The sequence below is a fragment of the Pinus tabuliformis genome, chromosome 4_2 (genome assembly GCF_031772625.1).
Source record: "Pinus tabuliformis cultivar Carrire ecotype Pingquan chromosome 4_2, CPIR1, whole genome shotgun sequence".
Taxonomy (NCBI): Eukaryota; Viridiplantae; Streptophyta; class Pinopsida; order Pinales; family Pinaceae; genus Pinus; species Pinus tabuliformis.
Window position 1 is genome coordinate 551,103,263 of NC_142304.1, and position 27,727 is coordinate 551,130,989.

Genomic DNA, 27,727 nt, shown 5'->3' on the forward strand with positions numbered 1-27,727 from the left:
ATTGTTATCCAAGACATTATGTTCTTTCTCATCAAGAAATTTTTTCGATGTATATTTTATTTTAGAGAAGATCTTAGATTAAGTTTTGATTATTTTCCTTTAAAAATTGTAAATATATATCCTCCTTACCCATTTGAGCATCTTTCTTCTAAATATTATGATGATCATTTTTCGATTGAGGAGCATCAAAAAATCAAGACTAATCATACAATCCCTATACATATTCCTGTACCTTGTAAAGTTCCTGATAGATATAAACCCCTCATGTTACCTCCTATACTCCATGATTTCCTTGATAACTATCACAAATATCTCCCCAGTTTTGATGGAGAGAATGGTATCACTACCCAAAAACATATTCAAGGCTTTGAGAATTATCTAGACTTATTTGAGATTGATGAAGATGATGTTAGAATCATACTTTTTGCTCTCTCTTTGCAAAGTAGAGTAAAGAATTGGTTCAAGAATCTACCTATTGCAAGCATCTCAAATTTTCAACAGTTTGTCAAATTTTTCCTTGATAGATGGATAATCTAAGTCAACCTTTTTGTGATCATAGAAGAATATAATCAGTTAAAAAGATAGCCAAATGAAACAATACAACAACTTTCTGACAAATTTAATCAAATCTATTATTCAATGCCATCAAATATAAGACCTCCTCCTGATTCAGTTCTCTTGCATTATCCAAAAGAATTTGATCCAGAGATAGAATTTCAGCTAAGAGAAAGAAACCCCTCAACACTGGAACAGATGCAAAATATTGTAGTAGATGTAGAAGTTAATCTGCAAATTAGAAGAGAAAAGTTGAAAGTAGGAGTGGAGAAGATTAACATTGCTAAGGTAAAACTCGACATTTTGGTAAGAAAAAGAGAGGAAAGGATACAAAAGATCATCATGAAAGATAAAAAATTTGTTCAAAATCACCATGACACATTTATTTCAAAAAAAGAAGAGGTTGATAGCCATGAACAAATTCCTGCTAATTCCAACTACCATAGATCAAAAGATAGATTTATAGAGCAATACGTGGAGAAGCAATCTGTTGATCTAATGTGTATGTTTGATGACATTACTTCTTTTAATGATTTGCCTAAATATGATTAGTATGATGATAATTATGTTATTCAAATCCAAACTAACTTTACAGAGCAATCAGAAACTAGTTTGGGAAATAAAGAAATTCAGTTTCAGCAAATTGAAAACAGTGATCATCTTATTCATATTAGCTAGGAAAGTGAGGAATAAGGTGTAGAAAATTTGGAAATAAGTGAAGCTTCTTTACCTCTTTGTTTTGCTTCACTTCAGTTCATCAGAGAAAACTTCAAAGCAATCAAAAATCAACAGTGTTTAGGTATTGATATTGACAACAAAGAAGTCAATGAAAATCTTAATTAGGATTCTTCAATTTCACAAGTGCAGTTATCAAAGTCTATTGAGATGTCTGATCAGATGACATAGGAAAGTTCTATACCACTATGTTTTGAATCATTTCAGTTTTTAAAGCAAATATGGTATAATATCTCCAAAGAAAATGATGAACAACATGCAGAAATCCATGAAGTCCCATTAAAACCCATATATAATAGGTTACAACAATCCTTCCATAGGGTAGAAATGGCATCACAAAGCTTATCTGAAAATCTGCAGGGTGATAAAGATGATAACGACATTTCACTTTCATGGCATGTAGGCCATCCATAACAATTGTACAGTTGCTTAGATCAGTTAAACATTAGTGTATATATCTTGGAAGATCCTTTTGTATAGTTTCTAGATTCAACAAAGGAAATCAAGTATTTACTTATCTTCTCATTTGTTGACAAGGTTATAATTGGTTTTAGAATCTCAGTTTTGATCACAAACAAGAAAATGCAGCAAAATACATAAAATTACATCATGCTTGAATGGTTGCATTGGCTATTTCATTTTACCTAACCAGCAGTTGAACAGCTGATTAGAGTAAGTAGGTCGGAATTTAGTTTATTTTAGTTTTCAGTTTTCAACAAGTTATGAAATAATTCATTAGAAGTTGAAGCCCAGAAAAAAGTTTGTAAAGATCTTGATGATCTATTAGTTTGGTTTTAGAATTGCAGTACCTTCTGTTAGCGCTTGGAATTCACCTAGGCTGAGATAGACAAACTCTCAAGGCTACATCAAACCATTTCACCTCGTAGCTAGCCCTACGAGGTATGAGAAGGCTCTCTCGGGTCAGATTTGATAGATCTTATAATATAATAAGCTGACCAATTAGGATCAAAGATATTAGGCTAGTAAATTGATAAGGAAGGTTGATTTAAAGTTTTTGGGTTTTTTGGTGGCAATTGGAGGGAGTGCAATTCAGGGTGCGGGGATTGAGCTCAGTTTTTGCAGGTGGGTCTTTGGGGCAAGGTAGGAGTCTATGCTGATGCCTTTAGCTGAAAGAGATGATCAGGGAAGAAAGAAGAGAGGCTAAAGAGGGCAAACAATGAATTTGAATCCTCTCTAGACAGTGGAAAACATAAATTTTAAACAAAATTGAAAGCTGAGCATGGCATGCATGAATTCAAACTTTATCACTTCTTTTGTTTAAATAGCAGCAAGAGATTAAGAAATGGAACACATAAACACACTTACAATAACAGTAGGAGACACACCATCAACATAATAATCCACAAGAATCCACAATGAAGTCTGCAAAACCCTGGCCTTCCTTTTCCTCAAATTGCAGAAAATACAAGTCAAAAATACAATAGCCCTTCTCCCTCTAGAGTCCAACCATGAAAATGAGAAGGAGAGAGCATAATATAGACCATCTAGACCATCTAACTCCTTTCCCCACCTCTAGGGGTCGAGCTCAGCTTCCTAGGAGCAGTTTGAACTAATTCTAAACTAAGAACTAGAAAATAGGCAGCCCAACAACTTGCCTCTATTACTTAGCTAACTCATCCATGCATTAATTTTTCACTTTTTACATCATGGAAGCTTCTAGAAGGGTAAAGAAAGATAAAAACTACCAAAGTGCCATGAAAATATTACATTTATCCTTCATCTACAAGTAAAAATAGTCAACCATAGTCAAAACAGTGTTTTTTGACCAAAAATGTGAATTCTGGCAAATCTGGAAGTTTTGGTCGCGCCCCTGGAAGTTCTGGTCGCGCCCCTTTACAGCTGTTTTTGAGTGGGTTCCACTGGTCCAAATCAGGTGCAAGATGGGTCATTGGAAAGCTTGGCCTGTCTACTTTCCATCCCAAGTGGAATTTCTGAATTTGGTGTTGATTTGACCCCTCAAAAACCATTTCTCCCAAGGTCACTTTCTGCAACTCAAAAAGTGGGCAGAAAGTCATTTTTTAGGTGTATTTTGAGCTTTTGGAGGCTCAAAACTCAAAATCAGGCTTCTCCCAAGTATTGGTAATTTTTCTTTTTGAATTCCCTTTCCAAAAATGCCAAGTTTTCAAAATTCCGAGCAGCCCTTCAAACTGGTCTCACCCGGGGTGAGACCAGTTCTTGGGAAAAACCTGTAATTGGCACAAAAAATTCACAAATGACAAAATTTTCTCCAAATTTCTTGAAATTTGGGCTGGGAGTCCCCAATCAAGTACCATGCTCAGTCAAAGAGGCTTTGGCCAAAATTTGGAGTGGATCGGGCGTTTTCCTTCGTTTTTGTGCTTTGGCCAACCGTCCTTGGAGCACCTTCGTTCTCGCCGGTATTTTTGACATTTCTCTCAAACCATGACACCTGTGTAAAAAGTGAAAGAGGTTTTTCTTCCTTGGCATATTTTGGACAAAAACCTCTCTCAGTTTTGCAAAATTCATCTTTGATTGCTCAGAAACAGATTTTGAGTGAAACTTGTCCCGATGTGTGAAACAAGGGATTTTGTCGAAATGGAGCGAAATGAAGCGGATAGAGGGCTTCTAAATTCTTGGGGAAATTTTTGGGAGTGGGGAGGGATGTTAGAAAGTAGGGGAAAGTGGAATCTCAGAGATTGAGTGAGGGGAAGGGGTCGAAAAGGACAAAACACAGGCCAAACCTAGAAAATTGCCATGTTGTAGCTAAAAGCTAGGGTTTGTGCAAAAATGAGGAATTTGGCGGATCTAAGGGATGGGAAGTGTTTGATAAGGTACTTTAAGGATAGGGAAAGGTGTATGAAAATCAGGAAACAAGTTTTGCCAGTGATTTGACCATCCAAGAAAAATTGCCTTCAAAACCCTAGGAGAGGGAAATGACCTTGCCTGGGCGGCAACTGAAGCATGAACAAGGTGTAAAATGACTCATTTGACACTGACATGATAATGACAACCCTATGAATGATGATAAACTCAGCTGAATGATGACATGGACTGACATTTGGGCAAACCCTAGACCTAATGCCTAGTGACCAAATTTTGCTTGAAAACTCTTTGAAATGACAAAATTTGACCTTGACACTTCAAAATCACTATGTAAGAGCACATTTGATCACTGGAGGAAGGCTGTAAAGACTGACACTAACACCTTCTTTTAGATTCAGATCAGATTTCAGTTTGCAGAAAAGGGTGTATTTTCAGTTCAATAGTTTCAGTCACAGAGATTATACAACAAAGCATATACATGTTTGGGATTGTCCCAATGGATCAGGCTATTAGTCGATGGTGTTCTTGACATCTCACAAGGAGATGTCATCCCCATGTGGAGCCACTGTTAGGGTCCTATAATAATAGGATTCATAATTTTGAATTGACTATGGTTAGTATTGTAATATTGTACATACCTTTGCTTTTTGCAAATGTATTCCCGAATTAAAAAATGTAAAGAGGGTATGTCCTAAAAGAACAATCAAAGGACAAAAAGAAACAAAGATAAAAAAACTGAAAAATATGAACCCCACAAAAAGAGATAAAAATAGACCATGAAAGTGTGAAAATTCAAATGCCACTACTATTTTACTTTTTCTACAAATAATGATTATGTGTAGCTTGTTTAAAATACCATAATCCATGATAAGTCAAACAACTTAATCTTGACTTTTCATGCTTTAAATTTAATGTTGATAGATAGAGAATAAAGATCTAGCCAAACAATTTAATCTTGGCAGATCAATAGTTAAAATAGAGAATGATAGGGAGCTCATCAGCTTAATCTAAGCCCTTGGAAGATATAAGGTTAGAAGTAGATAGTTTTTTTTATAAAATAAAATGAAAGAAAAGGGCTTGCTAGCCTAAATGCACCCAAATAAGTAATATATATATATATATATATATATATATATATATATATATATATATATATATATATATATATATATATATATGTATGTGTGTGTGTGTGTTAGGGTAAGTAATGGGTAAGTAGAAGAAAGGTTGTTGAAGTATAAAGTTGATTGGACAAAAGCACATTTATCATGCTTAATCATATGTTTCAATGTGCATGAGCAATTAAGAAAGCAAAGCAGAGGTTTACAAGTTGATTTAATTGACTCCCCCTCATTCATTTCATCCCTATACTTACTAATTTCCCCATCCACAAGTATGTTCTAGTACTAAAAATCCTTCAAGTCATAAAGGCTCAGATCATTTCTTTGACGTTCGATGGGACCATACCCTCGGTTTAATGACTTATGGACATCAAGTGTTAGAATTCCCTTCATAAAAGTCATTTCCCTTCATTACCCTAATAAAACCCCTTTTCCTAAGGTTAAACTCCATTTGCCTATGAAAAGTAAAAAACCCCATGTTAAATTCCATTTCACTCAAAATACCCACAAAAATATTTTATCCTAAGTATAAGTGTATGTAAAGGAAAAACACAAATATTACATTATACTTAGTATTATTTTCATTCCACTCATTTCAGTTCATATTAATTTCTAACTTAATAATATAGCTCCTGATATACCCTTTTTCCTCGTATATAAATAAATCCCTGTATATATTACCCCTACCCTTAGTTTAACTATAAACTATATTTTTACCCTATCCCCCCGACAAAACCCTCTTAACTCACCAATTCTCCGTAAAGTTAAGATAATCCCTCCATTAACCTCATCCGATCATTTAATCCTGTGTTTAACTCCAGAATAATCACAAACCACTATTAATTAAAGCCCCCCCCCCCAAACCTTTGCCCATTTCATCCGTGCTAATCTGTCACCCAACTACCGTCCGATCATCAGCACCCAAATCTAACGATTCACAGCCATATCGGGTTCACCCGATATCTAACCTTTACCTGCCCGATAAAGTGGTATTGCCCGGACCCCCGTTTGCTACGTGTCAAGCATTAAGGTAGATCGGGTGACCTTGCCAAAATACCACCTCCTTGATAAAGTGGTGCGATGGCTTTGGAAACCACCTCCCTGCCCAACCCGAAAAACTGCCCACTATTCATTTGTAATTTGCCCACCAAAAACTGACCATTGTTCAATTAAAATGCCGAGAAGCCCTATTTGGCCTTTTTCAATCAATTTCTTTGTAAAACCTCTGCATGCCATTGTGACACCTTCAAATGCTGAAATCACCAATTGACCTCAATTTCACTCCTGAAGAAGTTGCAGAGACCCCAATCAAGCTCTCAGTCCGTACCAAAGCCCATTCAAACTTCTATAGCTGCCAAGAACACCAATTTGAAGTTATTTCACCCAAATTCCAGGTATTTTGACAAAAAACCAGAACGACCCTTTCATTTGAAGATGTACAGTAAAAGTTAAAAGGTTACAGTGAAAGTAAAAAAAGCATAGTAAAAGGAAAAATATAAATCAACCAGATGAAAGACTATCAGTAAAAGTTTATCATATTGAAAAATCAAAGAGAATAAACGTAGCCAGCGGGAAGACAAATAGCATGGAAGACAGTTACAAAGCATATAGATAAAATAAATTCATGTCAAAGTGAAGATAGATGAAAAAATAGAGCAATCAAGGTAAACAATAAAAGTAAACATTGAGGCAGTAAGGGTTAAATAGATATGAAGACACTTTCACTAGCAACAATGAGGTTTATCCAAAGTATAGGTAAAAAAAGTTAAGAGAAAATTAAGGTTAAAAGATGAAATTAGAGCAAGAATGGTACATTTTCCAGAAATTTCATGTTTAAGCCATAATTTTTCATAAACTATTGTGGAAATTCCAAGATGAATTTTGAGAAACCGGAGGAGGTTTTCGTTCTTAAAAGGTCAATATACAAAAACCTATCTCAATTTTTACACAGGTATTACAAAAGGGGAGATAAATACATATCTTCACAACCTATTTTTCGGACTGTGCAAAGTCATGTTTTTAACATCTTGTTACAGAGAATATTGTGAACATTAGGAGCTGAATATTTGGAAAATGAAAGAGGTTTATCTCAATAACATACGTATATAAAATAACCGCTTTCACTTTTTACATATCTATCATGGATTGAAATATACAAAGGTATCACTGGACCCTAATTTTGGAGAATTTTTGGGGCAGAATGCACAAAGGAAGGAGGTAGTTAGTGACTTGGAAGCATCATCATCAATTAAGAGTTGCTATCAAATTCGAATTTCTCTTCTTTGTCACCATCAATCCATAAGTATAGTGCCAAATAGATTCGTTATTTTTTAGTGCCCTTTATTTAAGTTCTATTAATGTAAAACAATTTGAGATATTTGTAAAACCAATCTTGATATTTTTTCAAGATATTTCAGTTTAGAATTTGTATAAATACTTCTTTTTTTTGAAGTATTTTGAGGTGGATTCTATTAGACATTTCTATAGAATTTTTTATCAAGAAGACCCAAAAGTTTATTGTATCAGTTGATGAGCCAACAAGTTGGATTGATAAATAAAGATCAGACTTTTCCAAGGATTCATGTGTTGAGCGAATTTCAGACAAGTATTTTCATGTGTTATTGTCATTTTTCTCAAAGTTATTCATAATCTTATATGTGTTTCTCAATCTAAATGTTACAAATGGAATAATATTTCAGAACTTGTTTAATAACACTTTGCCTTAACAGTTAAGCATTTGAATGTTTTCTTCTGATTTTTAAATTAAAGAATTCTTAATTACTCTTTGGTTTAGATTGATTTCACGAATAATCCAAGTTAAAGGATTCTTAACTGCCCTTTGATCTAGATTACCCCTTCCTTCCTCAGTCATTATCCAAGTCCAAGAACCCTTAACTGCTCTCTCACCCGAGTGAAGCCCTTTCACCCTCTATCTCAAATATCTGAAATACACTCTACTATCTTGTGCTTGGAACATCCCTTTAGTGAGTTAATCCAGTTTTGCTTCCTTATTTGTTGACTCCATATCCCAATGGTCTAAAAGACATAATTCTATCCATCTGTCTAAGTGATCCCACCAACCAATCTTAAATACAAATCAAAAACCCCTTGAACAATCATAACTAGCCTAAAAGAATCTTAACTAAAACAAAGTTAAAATTTAAAGAGAGAGCCCTCTCTGAGCATCAGGAAGGCTAGGTCCTGATCTCCAAAAGCAGTTTGTGGTTACCTTTGGTTTTTCTTTCTTATTACTTCAAAGGAAATATCAGAGTGATAATAGTCCACAAGGGGGGGGCATTAGTGCATGCGGGCGCACTCTAAAACCCCAAACAATGTTTTCTTAAGCTTTTTTGCCCCATTTACACTGATTTTTGGGTTGATTTGTGCAGGTTTTGAGCCATTATGACTAGTCTATGGAGAAAATGGGCCCATGATCAACAGGAATTGCTTATGCGAAATGATCCAACTTGCATACTTGCATTGTGCCAATGTGGTTTGGTGAAGTATGCACAGTTGGAATTGATGACAGGTTAGGAGGACCTTTTGAGCTGGATTATTCAGCGCTGGGATGAACACGAACATGTGTTCAGGATCAGGGACCATGAGCTTGCTATTGACCGAGATGACATATATTTCTTGATAGGTTTTTCGTGCAGAGGAGCACAGGAAAACTTGACCAGTGGTAGGCCTAATCCCTGATCCACTTTAGAGCTGGTCTGAGCTTATTGTATCCTTGAGAGCGAACTTGTCAGCAACAGAGTCCTGATAGAGAGGATTAGATCTAGATTTATGAGGGCCATTTTATGGATGAATGTAGGCTTGGAGGGGTCTAAAAGTCCCCATGTCATGACAAAGGCCCAAATGTTGCTTGCAGTTGACTGTGTCCAACCGCAGATCTTCAACTGGTGCGAGGCAGTGCTTCGTCAGTTGAAGGCAGAGTTGACTGCATGTAAGACCCAGACCCAATAGAGTTTTGGGTACGACACTCTCATTGTATCCTTCATACTTGAGAGGGTGCCAGTTATGCGCCCATGGATGAGCTTAGGTCCCCTCGATCTGAGGGAGCCTAGGTAGAGGCGATGGGCATTGCTCGATCCTTGCACAGGAGGAGGACCCATCCGACATTTTTTCAAAGAGGATTTCTTCAAATGGCTCAGTGGTTAGATTGTGATGATAGATGACTATGCCTACGAGGGCATGGACTTCACAAGTGATCCTAACTTGATTTTTCTACCTAGTACAAACTAGGGGCCTCAAGGTAAGAAGGTTTATTTGAGATTACTTAAAGTATTTATAATCTTTTGAATGTGTATGTTATGTTTTTGTTGATTTTATGGGTGAACAAGTAATGACATGAAGCGTTTTGCTTGACACAGCTGTGGCACCCGTGCGACTTGCAGGCGAGGAGGCCAACTACTTGAAGGCGGGGGTGATGTTGAGAGTCTTCGCAAGGTTCTGAGGAACCTGGAGGGCTTGAGCATGGGTGTGCCCCCCCTTCCTATGAGGGAGATCTCTGCTCACATGCAGTAACACACAGTTGGTGTGCCTGAGCAGCTTCTGGTTCCTCTTTGGAGGATAGCTAGAGAAGTATTATCCTTTCATAAGTAGTAGGCTTTATTGGTAGATGCGTGGTATAGCCAGCGGGTGTTTATAGCTAGGCTTAGTAGCCATTTTGTACTTAAAACACCCAAGTTTTGGGAATTTTTTTTTTTATGTAAAAGACTAGATTCGATATATCTATATCTATATCTATATCTATATCTATATCTATATCTATATCTATATATATATATATATATATATATATATATATATATATATATATATATATCTATATCTATATCTATATCTATATATATATCTATATATATATATATATATATATATATATACATATACATATATATCTATATCTATATATATATATATATATACATATATATATATATATATATATATATATATATATAAAGATAAAGATATATCTACAGATATTTTGGTATTTTATGATGTAAATGTTTTTAAGTGTTTTTGTAAATTTTTAACTGTGTAAATATTTACATTCATACATGTATCTATAATGAATGATACAAATGCCAATCTAACACATAGTTTTCCAATGAATCAACAACTGTAATAAATTCTTGAGGAATGTGTTCAGATGTAATAAACTCATATTGACGTTCCAAGAGTCGTATCTGTTGGCTACCTATACCAATAGGTTTCATATTTCATGATTGGCTAAGAAAGTGCCAAATATGCTCTGCTTTGATGATGCAAAGATCCCATATTTCCAAGATAATGCAATATGTGTACATAGCTTGATGTTGAAAGAATTTGATGGATGGTCCAACAGCCTAATCTGGGTCATGCCATGTTTCAATTTTGTTGTAGACTAGAGAAAGAAGTCTGTCCAAACAGTTCAATCTTGGCAGACAAAGTAGTTAGGTAGAGAAATAAGGTTCCCAACTGTTTAATCTGGGGCCTTGGAAGCAATAAGGTTAGCCTTAGATAGAAAATCAAAAGAAAAAGCCAAAGGAAAAGAAAAGGCACAAAAGGGTTTGCAAGTCTAAGTGCACCCTCCTAGAAGTAACAAAAAATGCTAGGCAATAGAGTGGGTAGGTAGTTGGGGTTGCAGAAAGCATGGTTTATGGCATTTCACCGGCCCAAGCAAAGGCAAAACATGGTGCCAGTGCAGGTCTCTTATTCAGCAGTTTTGCAGCAATACAATGAAGCATGTCTAACTTCCTGATTACCCCCCATCACATTCATCACTAACATCCCAGTACTACCCATGTGCATGAAAGAAAGTCAAAGTCTTTTGTTGGTTCTTATCTCTTTAAGAGCCACATTTCTTGTGTAAAATTCTTTTCATTTTGATCTACTTCCTAAACTAAGTTGATTTCATATAAAACTTAGTGTTTTACCCCCTCATACACCTTCTCCACTCATATTAACTCCTAACTTCTTATTATCTAAATCCCCTATGTTCCCCTTTCCCCTACTATGATGAACACTATGGTGTATAAACCCCAAGCAATGTATAAATATTCCCTTCCCTTGGCATTATAGCCATATGTCCAAAGTCAGGGATTAAATTGACCTCTGGTCAGTCTAATAGCCTAAACCCTCTTTGTCAAAAAAGCCTTGTAAAAACCCATTATTACCCCTAACCCGTGTTGTTTGTGAAATACGCTAAAAACCCACTTTTCTGCTTTATCCAAAGTTTGGAGGTCATGTGCATTTTACACAGAAAAAACATTAAAAAACCCACTTTTTCCAAAGTCCTACCGGGCGCACGTTTCAAACAAATAATAATATTTTATTGGCCCCGCTTGACCGTATCGTCCGGCCACCTCTGCCTCCCGCCAGCCATCGGATCTGGGCTTTCCCATCCGACGACCCTTATCAATTTCGGAGCGGCCCCGATGTACTGCAGTTAGCTTCCAAAATTTGTCAGAGGGTGACGTCAGGCCTCTGCCACGCGTCGCCCCCAAATCTTATCGGGCCGCCCTCTGACAATCCTGCTTCCGTATAAAGAGCGGTGCGATATCATACCGCTTACCATTTCCAGTTTTCCGCTGACCGGTCATGCCAGCGTCACGCCACCTCATCACCGCGTCAGCGCCCCCGCCCGCCATCGCTCTGACATGTCCTCCACCTATGCAGTCCCCGTGGACCACTCACAGGCCGCCACGTCACCCGATGACGTCATGCTGACATCACTCGACCTTGACCCCACCTGATGATGTCATGCTGACGTCATCCAAATTTTAGCGCCAACGCCAAAAAGTCCATATTTGGCCGAATTTTGTCATTTTTACGTTCTTTTCTATGTTTTTATGCTCTGCCTTCTGCATGCGATTTTACGTCCTTTGCTGCCGCACCTTGCCAAGAACATTCGGAGCTGTTGTCGCCCAGAATTCAACTGCAACCAAGCTCTAATACCGCCACTTAACCATGTATTTGTCAAATTCCCCAACTACGCCCTCTGTTTCGTTCTGCATTGTTAAAAAACCAATAGAATTGACCATTTTCCCTGGAGAAATAGGCCTACTACGCCTTAAAACTAATTCCCTCAACTTTTAACCGGCCAATTGTGCCCAATTACACCCCTGTTGCTCAGAAACAGGCGATAATTCAGAAAACTACCTAACCTACCGCGCAGGACGGTATTTCTCCCATAGATAGTCAGGATTCAACCCAAATTCACTTGAGAAACATGGATACACCAGTAGCACCTGTGGCCCTGAATATTGCTCCATTGAATGCCCCTCAGAGAGAGTTGGAGTGGAAATCATTAGCAGATCAAGATTATCAAATATCAGAGGAAATGCTAATGCATAGCAAGTACCACATTCACTTGCTAAATGAATTGAAGCTCAAGCATGAGAGTGGAATGGATGTATTGGGCATTTGGGACTCTTTCCTCCCTATCTTCAAGCTCCCTCAGGTCAACCAGTTTCCTGACCTAATCCACCGATGTGATGACTGCTATGACCCCACTCAGAGGGCTGTGCTTGACCCTTCAGGCTTAGTTGTTTTTTATGTCACCCCTGAACCCATCAGAGAGATGCTACACTTCAATACTGATAAGAAATTAGTTCCTTTATCACTGATAGATCTGATAAAGCAAGGAGCTAAGCTGACAGATGCTCAAGTCACCAAGACGAATCAATTGTACATTGACTCTGACACCGTGCAGTACCCTCCCATTTCTCATGTATACCTCAACCAATTGGGCAGAGACCTTGTAGACATGATTAGTCCCATATTGGGCTATAATTCAATAGAATATGTTGATGAAACTATGCTGGTGATGATGCTCATGTTTTCCCCTGGCAAGTCCCCAATCTGTTATGACTATGCCACTTACATATCCAATAAAATACATGAGCAATTGATAAACTTGACAAGAGAAAGGGTGTTCAGATACACCTCCTATATCTACCACTTAATCTTATATTATCAGCATGAGAAATTTCCTTTTCTTGTGAAAAGAGTGGATGCACAAGGTAATCCAAGGTCAGTGGTTTATTGGTCCTCTACCTTCCACTGCAGATCTTGTTCCCCATACACTTATTGTGAGTTTATAGACCTCTTCATCCACCCAGCCATGTCTCTGCTTCTGAGTTCACCTCCTCCAAGACTAACTGATGAGATGCAGAGGATTCTTCAGTTGTCTAAGGTATACAGCATTGGGGATTGGTACTATTACCAAAACCACACAGTTATCAGAATATATGGGTGTGAGTTGCCCCCATACAGATTACCCAAATATGTGCCTATGAGATTGTTTGCCCTCGAGTACTTCAGGCAATTTGGGAATGCTGATATACTCCATTTTTCAGGCAAGGGCAAGAAAGCACAGCTCAAAGTCAAAAACCAATTAGGCCACTTCATTTACAATAAAAGGGAGGAAGGTTGGCAAGAGGCAGATAGAATGCTAGAAGCCCTTGGCTTACAGACCAGCTTCCTTTGGAAACCATACGACCCCAATCATTTCATAAGTTTAAGAAGGGTCAGATATAGGCTGGCCAGTTATGACCACTTAAGGTTGCCTCACATAGAAAAATATGCAAATCAACTAAAATGGAGGGAAGGCACCTTAGAAGAGGCTGCCACACAGGAAGAACTAGCTCAAAGAGCAGTAAAAAATCTCCAAAAGTTGGCTGACTTAGAGCTTTGTTCACAGGTATTTTCTCTTCCAGGCACTCAAGTGGGAGCAGCTGCCTCATCATCTGCAGCTCCACAAAAGGCAGTCCAAGTCCCAATTACAGCAGAGACTTCAGCCAAGGATAGAGACATGGAAACAGAACAACAAAAGGCCCATGAAGAGCAGCAATCAGCCCAAGATCAACAGCCTGAAAATCATCCTGAATAGCAGGAAGAAACAGCAGAGGCTCCTGGTCCTAATAATGAGCAAATGCAAGAAAAGGAGGCCCCAGTACAGAATGTTACAGTAGAAACTTCGGTGCTCCAGACACCTGTCAATGAAGAGAGGGGCAAGAAAAGAGATAGAGAGCAGGAGACTCCCCTCACCACATCCACAACTCAAGGGGAGAAAAGACAGAGGCTAAATCCCCTTTCAGAAGAAGAAATTCCTATAGGGCAATCTTTGGGCATGGGCCCACCAAGCCTGGAAGCATCTGCAAGTTCCTTTCAGCAGGAACAAGAAAGGACAGTTGGAGGAGAAGTCAGCTCCTCAAGCCACCAAAGGGGAGCTGAAACAGGCATCAAACAACAATTTATAGATATCAAAAAGAGGAATGAGCCACTCAAGGTGAAACTCTACAACCACTTATTAAAGATGGCTCCTACAAACCAGCAGAGGTTGATGTCTGCATACGATGTGCAATAGGGCAAAATGATAATGAGCCACTTCATGCCAACCATGCTGCAGCCACAGTCAGCTGCAGACTACATAAGGACCAACCTTGAGGTCCTTGCAAAAGACATCCACCCCATGGATCAAATTGAATTGCACAAGCAAACGGGTGAGATGGTATATGCCACCCTTGCAGACAAAACATTGGTAAATTATAGGCTGGAAAATAGCCTAAACAACACAGCTGCCCAACTTGAGTTGGAGAAAGCATCCTCCCAGGCAAAAGACAACCGAATCAAAGCATTGGAGGATATCATTATAGAGCTTGGGCATGATCCCAAGGACACCAAGGCTATACAAGCGCTGTTGAAATTAAGAGATGCAGACATGGCAGCATTAAGAAAAATGATCAAGATCCCAGCAACTCTTCATCCTCAGACAGAAGAGGTTGCCCAGCTAAGGCATGACCAAGATGCAGCAGCTATGCTGGTATCATTATACAAACAGCTAATCCAGACAGAAGAGAAATTGGGAGAGTCAGAGGCTGCACTGCAGGCAGCCCTGCAACAGAAGGAAGGAGGCCAAACATCTCAGCCCCCTCCACAAATAATCAACCTTGAGGAAACTCCTCAGACTACTGCTCCTCCTACAGAACAAACAGCTCAAACGGCACCATCTACATCAGCACCAGCACCAACAACAGAGCAGGCTCCAAGCCTTGATATGCAGAAGCTGAAGAATGAAATTCAGGCCTTAGAAGCCCAAATGGCAGAGTTAACTGCAGCCAGGGAGAATTTAGCTAAGCTGAATGAAAAATATGACAAGTCAAAGCAAAGCATAGCTGAAAAGGGAAGAGAAGTGAAGGCTCTCAAAGAGAAGATAAAGGAGCTGGAGAAAGAGCTCACCCTTGACAAAGTGGTGGCTGAGCTCAAGACAGTTTTATGGGCCAACATTGGCCAATCAATCACAGATCAGTGGCAGTATATAGAGACCATTCATGAGCAAATGGAGCTCATAGGAAAAGCACACAAGGAAGTGCAAAGATCAAGGGCATCTCTAGGCAATATGCCTGAGATAGCAAACAGAATGATCAACGTTCTCAATAACCGCACAGGTCCTCAGCTGGCAGCAATAGGAATCTCCAACAGAACTGAAACCATCCAGCTGATAAAGAGGGTCCTCACATTGAGAAGCTTGGTACAAACACTGGAAAGAAGAAGCTAGGACATGCAGACAGAAGTAAACAAATTCATGGACAAGTTTGCAACATTACAAAGCAGAGGTCTTCTTGGCTTACTGAATAGCGCAGGGAGACTACTTTCACATGAGAACTATGCTAAAAGGGTCAATACATTTGCTACCAATCATATCACTCAAGGATCAAGTACCTCAGAGGTAACAGGGCCAGCATCTGGGCAAAATCTCTATGACAGAGTAGAGAACTTATTTTTCATTATGAATGAGATCAAACATTTGTTTGAAGTGCCTCCAAACTTCTACAAATACACAGAGGGAGATGAGACTTTAGATGCAATTTTGAGACATCAATTGCCCACACAGGAATGGTGGACCAAAATGATACAAGTGATACTGTGAACAAGAGCCTCTCATCAAGTTTTTTCATCAAAAAAAATAAGTTATCATGTACAGGAAAATTTGATGCATTCAGTATGTATGGAGAAGAATGGACTGAGCCAACTCAGCAAACCTATTTGGCCACTAAAGCAATACTGACAGCTGCAAATGACAGGGCCGAGAAAGCCACAGCATGACAAAGCATAAAGACACATCATTCAACATTTATGCACAACGCTCAACCGACTCAGTGGCCTCCAAAGGTCAAAAAGTATTCTGATAGAATTAAAGAGCATTCATTTTGTATTTAGAGCAGTAATAACTTCCTTATCTGCTATTCTGTAAAGTTGGTAAACATATTTACTTCTCAAGTGACTCAGCGGTTCAGATTTTTTGTGTAACCGATTGTATATATTCCCCCTCGCATAAGCTTGCAGGGGTTGTTGATTTTCTCTGGAAGACATCCTATGCTGTAAATATTCAGAGTTTAATACAAAGAGCTGATGGAATTTCGAAAGTCCTGAGTTGTTTGATGCGTTATGGTGTGTTTGCTGAATGCTGCAGGATTCCTGTGTATTTCATAATACAATAAGTGTCTTTAACCTCTTCGTTATGTATTTCATTCCTTCATAATCCATTCATGTTCTATGTTCTACAAGTTTGATAGCAAAGAAAAAGAATAGCTTTCAGGATTTATTCATGGAATACCCTGAGCTCAATCTATGCTGTTATGAATGTTTTCTTCAGTTATAGTTATGATAGTGTAATTCTTAATTGCTGCACCTTCAGACTATAATTTTCATAGTGATCTTTGTTCAGGAATTCAAGCCTGCTCCTGTGCAATATATCTCATCCTCAAACCACCAGTTTAGTGGGAAATTCTTAATTGCCTTCCACTGGCTAATCATATTTCATTACCACAATATTAAGTTTGTTTCATGGAATATTCAAAAGGCCCTGCAGTTTAAACAATCCCACTCAAGCATTTCAAACAACCCACAGCCATAGACTCCATTGCCCAATGGACTAGAACTGTCTGAACATTTCACCTTAGGTAATAAAAGACATCATTCAACCAAAATTCAAACCAAACCCTCACCTCATATCTAGCCTAAAATCTTCACAAAGCAAGGCTAAACTTAAAGAGAGAGCCCTCTCTGATTATAGGTAGGCTAGGACCTATAATCCAAAGCTTGGTTAGTGGTTACCTCGGTCGTATTCCCTTGGGAGTCAAAGGGAACAACCTGGGTGTTAACATAAATGGCGACTCCACTGGGGACTTCCTCAGGATTTTCCAATTGCTGTATATTTCCTAAAGCTACAGATGAAGCCTGAATGTCAGCCAGGAAGCCTTCAAAACTGTTTCTGTTTTACATTAACAAGTTTAGATAAAAGCTGCTTTAGTCAATCTTCATGCTAGCTCTAAGATATACACAGCTATTTCAAAATCTTGTCTGGCCCTTGCAGATACAAAAATATTCCAAAAATACTCAAAAAAATAAGTTCAGAAGCTGGCTCCCAAGAAGAATCCGCGATATACAAGGTCAAATCCTGACCCTAATCCTCCAGCTATTTTTGAAAACCCTAATACAATCCCTAAAATCATTAGGAATCAGCAAAGGCAGGAAAATCCTACTGATTTGAGTCCTGAGACAGCTTACCTTAACCCTGTTCCAACTCCAATCAAGGTTCTATTTCGGTCTACCCCTGATTCCCCTAGTTCATCATCTACATCTCAAAGCACTCCTTTCACACCTTCATCCACTGCACATATTCCTTCCACCAACACTCTAGTTTCAAGCGTTCCCATTACCCCTGTTGTACCAGTCGTTCCTGTTGTCCCAGTTATCCCTGTCAATCCTATAAACCCTGCAAATATGGCTAACAGATATGCACCCCTGCAGTTGCCTGCTAATGCTGCAGCTTTACCTCAGGACTACCAATCCAAAATCTCATATTTTGATTCCACTGGCCCTTTCACAGCTATTCAGCATGCCAAAAAGATGCAAGACCATTTTGAGAACTATGAAATAGATGATGACAGTGTGAGAATGAGAATTTTTGTTCAGAGCCTGACAGGTGATGTAAGAACTTGGTTTAGATCCCTTGCTGTTAATACCATAACCACTCCTGATGAGCTTTACCAAGCCTTTACTAACAGATGGGAGAAAAAGAAAGATCCCTTGCACATACTTGGTGAATATGATACTATTAAGCGAGGTCCTCAAGAGACCGTTTTGGAATATTGTGCAAGATTCAACAATGTATATAACGCAATACCACAGAATTTAAGACCTCCTCCCGATTTAGCCTTGTACAAATTTCCTGATGGTTTTGACCCTGACATGGCATATCAGTTAAAAGAAAGAGCCCCTGAAACCCTTGAAGATGCCCAAAAGGTTGTTGTCACGGTAGAGGCTAACCTGATTGCCAAAAGAAACAGAGCAAGAATGGAAAAGAGAACCACCTTTAAAGAAGAACCCTCAGCCTTTGATCAGAAACTGGATGCAATACTCACTGGTATGAAGAGATTGGGTGAGAGAGTAGAATCAGTTGAGAGGAAGTCATCATGGGAAGCACCACAAAATAACCCTATTAGGAATCCAAATTATAGGAGAAATCAGAATCCTAACGTTAGCAAGGCCAGTTCTGAACCAGAGATAAGACCTCCGTTCCAGGAAAACTATACTGAAGCATCCACTTCAAATGAGCAGATAGATGACACCCACATTAACCTAATGGGCCTCAATGATGAGCAACAAGTTTTTCTGAGTCAAGAAGATCACAAGGATGATGACATTAAGCAGTTCCAAACCAAGTCAGGTGAGTCATTTGACTTTAAACAAGGTTATGACACCGCTGTTTATGAAGTTCATAAGCAATACAAGCTAAGAAGCAGAACTGTAAATGTGACACAGCCTGAAAAAACAAAGGATAGCCTGCAGCCCAAAAAGGCCATTGTAACAGAGCCAATTAAAACAACTGATTCAGTTACAAATGAAGTAACAGTTGAAGAAATCACTGAACAATCTCCCTCAAATCTGCAGCCTAATCCAAGCAATACCTCTCAAGAGATGAATAAAAAGGACAAGCCTCAAGATCAAGATAAGAATCAAGGAGAAAACTTAATTAACAAAGAAAAGGTTGTCAACCACAATACCAAGATCCAATCTGAAAAACCCTTTGACTTAGAAACTGAACTTGGCAAATTGAAGATAGCCATTCCTCTTTCAGAGCTAGCCAAGCATGACATTTACAAACAACAAATCAAAAAGTCCCTTCAACTCACCCCTAATAAAGATGATGTTAATGTGTTGGATGACACCCCAGAATTGCTTTTCGGTCCAGAGGTTGATGGAAAAACAACAGTTACAGGGATCTTACCTTTTTATGTCAGCTTGCATGTTCATGATAAGATATTACATAATGCAATGTTTGATTCAGGCGCCTCTCATAACCTTATGCCTAAATCAGTGATGGAGAGACTCAACCTAGACATTACAAGACCATATAAGGACCTTTTTTCATTTGACTCCAGCCAAGTTAAATGTTTGGGTTTGATAAAAGATCTATGTGTGTCACTTGTCCAATATCCAAACAAAACAATCTTAATGGATGTTGTAGTTGCTGATATCCCACCCAAATATGGAATGCTGTTATCAAGATCATGGGGGGCCAAACTCCAAGGTTCCCTACAATTAGACATGTCATATGCCACCATCTCAGTCTTTGGTCAACCCAAGAGGCTATATAGAGAGTCACTTATGAAATACATGGTCAGCAGTGAAGAAAAACCTCAAAACTTTCCCATATATGCTGTCCATTCTGACATAGACTCCTATATTCTCTTCAATGATAATACAGGTCCCACAAATGATGATGAAACCCAAACACTCAAACAGGATCAGCTTATAAATGAACAAACTGCTGCTCTAGAAATAATGGTTGAGAAATCAATAAACAAAACTGTTCAAGAAGACAAACCAAGTGTAAGCCAAAATCTCAAGTTGTTGATGCCAAGTCCCATAATAGTTGACCATTCTTCCCTTAACCGAGAAATCCTCTGGTTTCTTGAATTTGATGGATCATTCAACAAATTAGGGGCAGGAGCAGGGGTTTGGATACATAACAAACAAAACAGTCATGCGGAGGGCCGAGCCTATAGATTAAACTTCAAGTGCACCAACAATATGGCAGAATATGAAGCTCTTTTACTAGGCCTCAAGCTAGTAGAATCCTTACAAGCCATAAAAGTTTCAATCCTGGGAGATTCAGACCTAATTATCCAACAAGTAAAGGGAAATTTTGTCACCAATGACAAAAGACTGAGATCTTATAGGTCTGCTGCTGCTGAAATCCTCAATTCCTTTACTGAATTTCAAATTACCAAAATTCCTAGAACCCATAATCTTCATGCTCACAGTTTGGCCACATTTGCAAGCACTTGTAAACTACCTTTTGAACCCACGCATTGCTTTACAGCTGAGATAAAACACAGACCTTCTGTCCCAAACAATGTCAAGGATTGGCAAGTGTTTGAGGATGATACACAAATAAACAATTTCTTGACTTTGCAGCAAGAATTTTCAGGACTAAACATTGATACAGAGGCTGAAAGTGATTCAAAAATACTAGGTGAACAGCACCAAACAAATATCTCACTTAAAACAGCAAATCAAATGCTTTGTCCAACAAACTTCGACCAGGAGAAAATACGAGAACTTGAACAATTACATTCTGAGGATATAGCTGATGCTGAAGCTGAAGTTATACAATTGAAAGACAATTTTCTTCCAACAGGCCTAGCTCCATTAGAGGACATTTTTGACTCAAATGATGTCCCTAGAAAACCAAAATTGCAGCCCCTTAATACTGCCATTGAAGAGTGCAACATTGGAACTGTTGAAAAACCCAAGATAATTAAATTGTCTGCATCTTTACCACCTGATCAGAAGCCTAAATACATTGACCTCTTTAAAGAATTCCAAGATGTCTTTGCATGGAGTTATGAGGATTTAAAATCCTATGACACCTCTGTCATTCAACATACTATTCCCCTCAAGCCAAATCAAAAACCCTTTAAACAGAAATTGAGGAGAATCAATCCTATGCTTCTCCCTTCAATTGAAAAAGAGGTACAAAAAATGTTTAAAGCCGGCATCATAGCACCAATCAGATTTTCTGAGTGGATTTCAAATTTGGTCCCTACAAGAAAGAAAACTGGTGAAATAAGGCTTTGTGTTGATCTAAGGAACTTGAATCAAGTGTCCCTAAAAGATAATTACCCCTTACCCAAGATGGATCACATCTTGCAAAGAGTAGTGGGGGCTTCAAGAATTTCATTACTTGATGGATTCTCAGGTTTCAACCAAATCCTAGTTCACCTTGATGATCAGGACAAAACAACATTCACAACCCCATGGGGAACCTTCAAATATGTCAAAATGCCTTTTGGGTTAAAAAACGTAGGAGCTACCTTTCAAAGAGCAATGGATATTGCGTTTGCCAAAGAAATTCATGATTTCCTTGTCATCTACTTAGATGACCTCACACCTTTCTCAAAATCTAACCAAGAACATTTGAAACATCTAAGGCAAATATTCACAACTTGTAGGAAATATGGAATTTCTTTAAATCCCAAGAAATCCCTGTTTGGTTTGGAAGAAGGCAAGTTATTGGGTCATATTATTTCAAAGGATGGCATTAGGATTGACCCAGACAGAATACAGGCCATCTTGCAAATGCCCCACCCAAGAAACATCAAAGAATTACAAGCCTTCTTAGGGAAGATCAACTTCTTAAGGAGATTTATCCCAAATTTGGCAGAGTTGAGCAGATTACTGAATAACATGCTAAAAAAGGATTCAAAAGTAAAATGGACAGTAGAAGCAAATCAAGCTTTTGAAGGAATAAAATTGGCCCTTACCCAAACTCCAGTCTTAACAAATCCTAAATTTGACAAAGAGTTTATCATTTTCTCTTTTGCCTCCCAGCATACTATTACTGCTGTCTTATTACAGAAAGATGACCAAGGAAATGAGAGACCTATTGCTTTCTTTAGTAGAGCTCTCAAAGATGCACCCCTGAAATATCAGATCATGGAAACGCAAGCATATGCTTTGGTCAAAGCCATCAAAGACTTTAGGATTTACATCCTATACTCCCATGTTATAGCTTATGTACCAAGTCCCATTGTGAAAGACATACTTACTCAAGAGAGCTTAGAGGGCAGAAGAGGAAAATGGATTGCCAACATTTTAGAATTTGACATTGAAATAAAACCTACAAAACTGATAAAAGGGCAAGGTTTGGCCAAATTAATGACTGAAACAAATTTCCAAGCCTTGGACATCAACCAACTGGACAGTGAACCGGAGCTGGCGACTCCAAAGATCAATGCAGCCTTTGAACAATCCCTGTGGTATTCTGACATCTGTTATATATTGCAAAACCTGTGTGCTCCCCCAGGATTGTCCAGAACTAAATGTAGGTTTCTAAAAATGAAAGCTTCAAGATTTTGTGTCATGGATGGCAATTTGCTTTGGAAAAACCATGAGGGTATATTGTTAAGCTGCTTAATTGAGAATGAGACTAACAATATCATGAAAGAATTTCATGCAGGTGATTGTGGTGGACACTTGTATTGGAAGTCCACCGTGGATAAAATACTGAGGGCTGGTTACTATTGGCCCACTTTGTTCTCTGATGTTAAAAATTTCACTACCTCATGCCATAAGTGTCAAATATTTGAGGGAAAGAGAAAGTTACTACCACTCCCTTTGAGGCCTATTGCAACAGAGAGACCTTTTCAGCAATGGGGCTTGGATTTCATTGGGGAAATTCATCCCTCATCTTCAGGCCAACATAGATGGATCCTCACAGCCACAGACTACTTCACCAAATGGATTGAGGCCATCCCATGTAGACAGGCCAACGATTCAACCATCATTCAGTTTTTGGAGAATAACATATTGTCTAGATATGGCTGCCCCAACAAGATAATAACAGACAATGCTACTGCTTTCAGATCCAAGAAAATGGTGAACTTCTGCCACAAATTTCATATTACTTTGGGCCATTCCACCGCATACTACCCTCAAGGAAATGGCCTAGCTGAGTCATCAAATAAAAGCCTTGTAAACATCATAAAGAAGGTGTTGGAAGAAAATAAGAAGAATTGGCATAAGAAACTTGTGAATGCCTTATGGGCAGATAGACTAACAACCAAGAGATCCATTGGGGTCAGCCCATATGAGTTAGTCTATGGATTAGAAGCCAAATTTCCCTCATCACTAGGGGCTCCTGTTATGAAACTACTTCAAGAAAGCCAAGCTGAGCCCAATGACATGCAAAGAAGGATCAATCAAATAATATGTTTGCAGCAAACTAGAGACCAAGTTTATAGCAGAGTTCAAGTTCTACAAGAAAAGTTAAAGAAAGCCTTCGATAGAAGGACTAAGGCTGAAGATTTCAACATGGGTGATAAAGTCCTCAAGTGGGACTCAAGAAGGGAAGATAAAGGAAAACATGGAAAATTTGATTCTCTTTGGAGAGGACCATTTCTTATCCAAGCAGTGCAAGGAAACAACACTTACTTCCTTAAAAATCTGGATGAAACTGACTTAGATGAAGGCCCTGTGAATGGTCGGATGTTGAAGCACTACTTTGACTACTTTCCATGTACCTAGCAGGGTCTCTCCTTCTGTACATAATCAGTTGTATATATTTTCTTTCGGCATGCAAATAGTTCAGTTTAAGAAGTTGCTGTAAATCAGCAGAAAAGGGCTTTTATTCCAGAAGTTCCACAGAGGTAATAGCCTCCAGTTTTGAAGTACAAAGAGAAAGTTTCAAGTTTTGAAGAGAAGTCAAATGCCAAGGCAGTCTGACCTGCTGTTCTTGGTCTTTCAAGAAGAAAAACCATCCCCAAGTGGAGCCACTGTTGGCTACCTATACCAATAGGTTTCATATTTCATGATTGGCTAAGAAAGTGCCAAATATGCTCTGCTTTGATGATGCAAAGATCCCATATTTCCAAGATAATGCAATATGTGTACATAGCTTGATGTTGAAAGAATTTGATGGATGGTCCAACAGCCTAATCTGGGTCATGCCATGTTTCAATTTTGTTGTAGACTAGAGAAAGAAGTTTGTCCAAACAGTTCAATCTTGGCAGACAAAGTAGTTAGGTAGAGAAAGAAGGTTCCCAATTGTTTAATCTGGGGCCTTGGAAGCAATAAGGTTAGCCTTAGATAGAAAATCAAAAGAAAAAGCCAAAGGAAAAGAAAAGGCACAAAAGGGTTTGCAAGTCTAAGTGCACCCTCCTAGAAGTAACAAAAAATGCTAGGCAATAGAGTGGGTAGGTAGTTGGGGTTGCAGAAAGCATGGTTTATGACATTTCACCAGCCCAAGCAAAGGAAAAACATGGTGCCAGTGCAGGTCTCTTATTTAGCAATTTTGCAGCAATACAAGGAAGCATGTCTAACTTCCTGATTACCCCCCATCACATTCATCACTAACATCCCAGTACTACCCATGTGCATGAAAGAAAGTCAAAGTCTTTTGTTGGTTCTTATCTCTTTAAGAGCCACATTTCTTGTGTAAAATTCTTTTCATTTTGATCTACTTCCTAAACTAAGTTGATTTCATATAAAACTTAGTGTTTTACCCCCTCATACACCTTCTCCACTCATATTAACTCCTAACTTCTTATTATCTAAATCCCCTATGTTCCCCTTTCCCCTACTATGATGAACACTATGGTGTATAAACCCCAAGCAATGTATAAATATTCCCTTCCCTTGGCATTATAGCCATATGTCCAAAGTCAGGGATTAAATTGACCTCTGGTCAGTCTAATAGCCTAAACCCTCTTTGTCAATAAAGCCTTGTAAAAACCCATTATTACCCCTAACCCGTGTTGTTTGCGAAATACGCTAAAAACCCACTTTTCCGCTTTATCCAAAGTTTGGAGGTCATGTGCATTTTACACAGAAAAAACATTAAAAAACCCACTTTTTCCAAAGTCCTGTCGGGCGCACGTTTCAAAAAAATAATAATATTTTATTGGCCCCGCTTGACCGTATCGTCCGGCCACCTCTGCCTCCCGCCAGCCGTCGGATCTGGGCTTTCCCATCCGACGGCCCTTATCAATTTCGGAGCGGCCCCGATGTACTGCAGTTAGCTTCCGAAATTTGTCAGAGGGTGACGTCAGGCCTCTGCCACGCGTCGCCCCCAAATCTTATCGGGCCGCCCTCTGACAATCCTGCTTCCGTATAAAGAGCGGTGCGATATCATACCGCTTACCATTTCCGGTTTTCCGCTGACCGGTCATGCCAGCGTCACGCCACCTCACCACCGCGTCAGCGCCCCCGCCCGCCATCGCTCCGACATGTCCTCCACCTATGCAGTCCCCGTGGACCACTCACAGGCCGCCACGTCACCCGATGACGTCATGCTGACGTCACCCGACCTTGACCCCACCTGATGACGTCATCCAAATTTTCGCGCCAACGCCAAAAAGTCCATATTTGGCCGAATTTTGTCATTTTTACGTTCTTTTCTGTGTTTTTATGCTCTGCCTTCTGCATGCGATTTTACGTCCTTTGCTGCCGCACCTCGCCAAGAACATTCGGAGCTGCTGTCGCCCAGAATTCAACTGCAACCAAGCTCTAATACCGCCACTTAACCAGGTATTTGTCAAATTCCCCAACTGCGCCCTCTGTTTCGTCCTGCATTGTTAAAAAACCAATAGAATTGACCATTTTCCCTGGAGAAATAGGCCTACTACGCCTTAAAACTAATTCCCTCAGCTTTTAACCGGCCAATTGTGCCCAATTACACCCCTGTTGCTCAGAAACAGGCGGTAATTCAGAAAACTACCTAACCTACCGCGCAGGACGGTATTTCTCCCATAGATAGTCAGGATTCAACCCAAATTCACTTGAGAAACATGGATACACCAGTAGCACCTGTGGCCCTGAATATTGCTCCATTGAATGCCCCTCAGAGAGAGTTGGAGTGGAAAGCATTAGCAGATCAAGATTATCAAATATCAGAGGAAATGCTAATGCATAGCAAGTACCACATTCACTTGCTAAATGAATTGAAGCTCAAGCGTGAGAGTGGAATGGATGTATTGGGCATTTGGGACTCTTTCCTCCCTATCTTCTAGCTCCCTCAGGTCAACCAGTTTCCTGACCTAATCCACCGATGTGCTGACTGCTATGACCCCACTCAGAGGGCTGTGCTTGACCCTTCAGGCTCAGTTGTTTTTTATGTCACCCCTGAAGCCATCAGAGAGATGCTACACTTCAATACTGATAAGAAATTAGTTCCTTTATCACTGATAGATCTGATAAAGCAAGGAGCTAAGCTGACAGATGCTCAAGTCACCAAGATGAATCAATTGTACATTGACTCTGACACCGTGTAGTACCCTCCCATTTCTCATGTATACCTCAACCAATTAGGCAGAGACCTTGTAGACATGATTAGTTCCATATTGGGCTATAATTCAATAGAATATGTTGATGAAACTATGCTGGTGATGATGCTCATGTTTTCCCCTAGCAAGTCCCCAATCTGTTATGACTATGCCACTTACATATCCAATAAAATACATGAGCAATTGATAAACTTGGCAAGAGAAAGGGTGTTCAGATACACCTCCTATATCTACCACTTAATCTTATATTATCAGCATGAGAAATTTCCTTTTCTTGTGAAAAGAGTGGATGCACAAGGCAATCCAAGGTCAGTGGTTTATTGGTCCTCTGCCTTCCACTGCAGATCTTGTTCCCCATACACTTATTGTGAGTTTATAGACCTCTTCATCCACCCAGCCATGTCTCTGCTTCTGAGCTCACCTCCTCCAAGACTAACTGATGAGATGCAGAGGATTCTTCAGTTGTCTAAGGTATACAGCATTGGGGATTGGTACTATTACCAAAACCACACAGTTATCAGAATATATGGGTGTGAGTTGCCCCCATATAGATTACCCAAATATGTGCCTATGAGATTGTTTGCCCTCGAGTACTTCAGGCAATTTGGGAATGCGAATATACTCCATTTTTCAGGCAAGGGCAAGAAAGCACAGCTCAAAGTCAGAAACCAATTAGGCCACTTCATTTACAATAAAAGGGAGGAAGGTTGGCAAGAGGCAGATAGAATGCTAGAAGCCCTTGGCTTACAGACCAGCTTCCTTTGGAAACCATACGACCCCAATCATCTCATAAGTTTAAGAAGGGTTAGATATAGGCTGGCCAGTTATGACCACTTAAGGTTGCCTCACATCGAAAAATATGCAAATCAACTAAAATGGAGGGAAGGCACCTTAGAAGAGGCTGCCACACAGGAAGAACTAGCTCAAAGAGCAGTAAAAAATCTCCAAAAGTTGGCTAACTTAGAGCTTTGTTCACAGGTATTTTCTCTTCCAGGCACTCAAGTGGGAGCAGCTGCCTCATCATCTACAGCTCCACAAAAGGCAGTCCAAGTCCCAATTACAGCAGAGACTTCAGCCAAGGATAGAGACATGGAAACAGAACAGCAAAAGGCCCATGAAGAGCAGCAATCAGCCCAAGATCAACAGCCTGAAAATCATCCTGAACAG